Source organism: Elephantulus edwardii, unplaced genomic scaffold (genome assembly GCF_000299155.1).
Source record: "Elephantulus edwardii isolate Elephantulus edwardi_28Jun2011 unplaced genomic scaffold, EleEdw1.0 scaffold00035, whole genome shotgun sequence".
NCBI lineage: Eukaryota > Metazoa > Chordata > Mammalia > Macroscelidea > Macroscelididae > Elephantulus > Elephantulus edwardii.
In genome coordinates, this window is record NW_006399785.1 from 20,866,019 (window position 1) to 20,869,722 (window position 3,704).

Sequence of the window (3,704 nt, forward strand, 5' to 3'; positions counted from 1 at the left end):
AAACAAAATGTGAATGGGGGAAGAATGTACAAAGTAATAAATACTTCTCACGACCTTAAAAAAATAAGTGCTCTAAAAAGAATGAAAAATCATTCCTCTTCAATTTATCGTTTATAGCATAGTAGATGCTTTGATTATTTTATTCAAAATGGCCAAAATCAGTCCATCTCAGCTAACTAATCCTTAGGATGCCAAGCAATATGTATATAATTTCTTTTTTTTTTACAACTTTCAATTTTCCTAGATCCATACTCTTTATATCCCATTTCCCCAATTATTAATAATTATGTGTAGCTGTTCTTATTTTGAATCTTGCCAAACCACCAAATGAAAGTCCTTTCTGGGTAAAATAAGGTAGACTACTTTGAAGAAGGTTATATCTTTTCAAAGTCATATCTTGAGTACCTTCCAGCCTGAATGACTTATGTTCTAGTAATATATTCAACAATTTTCTTCCATTATCAGGAAGATTTTCAAAGGCCTGTTATTTCAGAAGTGGTTATCCAGTTCTGTTTTCAGTCATCTTAGTCTAGAAGCACTGCTGTAGCCTGTCGGCTATGAAACTTCTATGTAGATCAAGAAACTATTGTCCATAAAGAACAAGGAAACATTACATGCTTTAAAATCTGAATAGTTGTCCCTTAGCAGTGTATTCTTTCTCCATATACTTTCAATTGGCATGCTGAACAAACCATTACAGAATCTTAACTACATGAAAAAAGAATTTGACATCAGGATTGGAGGAAAACTCATCAGAAACCAGGATTAGGCAGATGACACAATGTTGCTTGTAAAAAATGGAGAAAACTTCAGGTACTTACTGCAGAGAATAAAAGACTTCAATATGGATTGGACTTCAACCTCAAGAAACATTGAAACAACCCAAATGTCAACCACAATCAAATGGACTGAGAAATTATGATACATTCACAAGATGGAATACTAACAACATGCAGAAGCAACAATCTTGTAAATCATTGCCTATCTTGAGAGAGACTGGAGAGCATTATGCTAAATGAACTAACTCAGTCCCATATGCACAAATACTGTATATGACCATTATTGTAGAAACAGATAGCTAGGAAAACATGTATGAGGATCTAACAGGAGGAGGAGCCCAGGGGTGAGGATGGGTGTGGGTCATAAACATAAGGAGACACAACTTGATGAGTGAAGGAGGAATAGGTTAAGGAAATTAGAAATATCTGGGATGAAAAACAATGTATACCAGTTTTGTAAGCAAACCAGTATTAAATAAAAGTTTATATATATATATAACAAAATCTGCCACTATCATACCAGTATAAAATATTATGACAGATAGAGAAAAGGTAGAAGTTATCAACAATTTTTTTTGCTTAGATTCATAATCCCCACTCACAGTAGTTGCAGTTAAGTAATCAAAGGAGGTGTTTCTTGGGGAAAGTCTTCTGTCAAGGACTCCCCAAAGTTCTGAGGAGCAAAGATGTCAGTGTAAAGATTAAGGTACTCCTCATCCAAATCATGCCCTCTTCAATTTCTTCCCATGCATCTGAAAGTTGGACAGTTAATAAAGAGGACCAAAGAAGAATTGATGCCTCTGAATTGTGGTTTTGGGCAAAGAATATTAAATATCCCATGGACCGCAAAAAGAATGAACAAATCTGTCTTGAAGGAATTACAACCAGAGTGCTTTTTTAATAACAAGATGGGTGAAACTTTACCTCACTGACTGTGGGCATATATTCAAGAGAAAGCAATCCTTGAAGAGAGACCTTATTCTGGAAAAGTTGGAGGATCAGCACAAGAGAAAACCCTCAACAAAGTGTGTTGACACAGGGGGTTGGACAGGGTTCAGATCTGTTGTTCATAGGGTCATTGTGGGTTGTATTCAACTTGATGGCAACTAACAACAACAATACTTTGTTATGCTGAGGCGATTTGCATGTTGCTGTGATTCTGGAAGAAGCTATGACACCAGAATTTCAAAGAGCAACAGGGCCACTCATCGCAGACAAGTTCCAGTGGAGCTTCCAGAACAAAGCTGACAAAAATAAAAATTCCATTAACTTTGTAAAATAATTGGCCAGTGAATATCTTATCAGCACCAAAAGAACATTACCCAATATTTTGCCAGAGGATAAGCCCCTCATCTTTGAAAACATTCAAAATACCACTGGGGAATAATTTCTTCCTCAAAGTAGTAGTTGTTGTTATTGTTATGTATCATTTAGAAGGCCTAGTGGACAGAATGTGATGCTACAAAGTAAAAGGTGGGTATCTTTTATCTGCAGCCCTCAAGCCTGTTTTTAATTGTGTTTGGTCAAACATTCTTCTAGGTCATATAGCCCTGGTCTGTCCACTTGCTGTACAGAGGTAACTTGTGGTTGTTGTGAAGCTGAACACTGTGACACTGATGTGTCAAATGAGAGAATGTTTACCTATGGTCAACAGTGTTTGTGGAGCTCCCTGATGAAAACAAGTTTGAAAGTAGGAGTGGCATCCATTTCTGAAATAGCTTGCCTCCGGAAACACTATGAACCTGGAGAAATGATGAAAGTTACACAAGTGTTTAGGCCTTTCCTTCATAGGGTCGCTATGAATCACCTATGACTCGATGGCGCTTAATTTGATCACCACTCATAGCAACCTTATGAACAACAGATCAGAACCTTGTCTTATTCCGAGGCCTCCTCACGATCTCTGAGTTTGATCTTAATAACAGAAATAAAATAAATCTTTTGGGACATTCATTTGATGGTGTGGCATGACTCAAAATGAAGAAAGAGATAGAAACTGTTTTACTTGACATTGAATATTGATAACTAGACTGTAAAATGGGTGAAATATGAAGGTAAAAAAATTAGAAGCTGTCAAAAAAATAAGTAGAATGCTTGATGATCCATGTACCAGGCCTTAGTGATCTGAAATGGTCTAGCATTGGCCACTTTTAAAATCAAAGAGGACTTACATCTCATGGATTGTTAAAATAACAGTCAACATACACTGAAGCACTGAAGTATAAAGTTGTCAGTGACAGGATATTATGTATATACATATAATGAAAGCCTGTTAAAATAGCAATCATATTTATGCATCAATCTCTAATCCTTAGCACAAAAGTATTGCAGATTTTTGTCACCTTCGGCAGTCTGAAACTGATGAAATGGAATCACGATGTGTTAATGAATATGTTTTTATTGTGTGATAACTAGTCAGAATTAGATTTACCACCTTCTGGTGATAAATCTCACGGGAAGAGATTTCTCCTCTTCCTCCCACAGAGCAGCTGGTGAATTTGAACCGCTTGCCTTTGGATTGGAGGCACAACTCCTTACCACTAATCCACCAGAGCTCCCTTAGGATACTGGCAAGGAGTACGAAAGTTGGAAATCTTAGAACAAAACAAAAACTTCAACCAGTAGTTAGGAATCACAACCGTGGTGATAAAAGCAATGCCAGAGATCACACGAAGGATTTGTGCAAGACTATTAACCTATTAATTGAAAATATCTTTTTATCCCCCTCAGAAACATAGAAACAGTACAATTTGTTTCTCTCTGAATGGAATACACAGAATTCAAATCAATGATTAAAAAGTTCAGTGTCATCAGTGAGAGCAAGACCAAGAACTGACCCTAGAAAATGCCATCACTTGCTCTTACGAATGTTCAATGTGAAGTGGAATCAGATTATAGCCTTTAATATATTTCACTCTTTAAAGA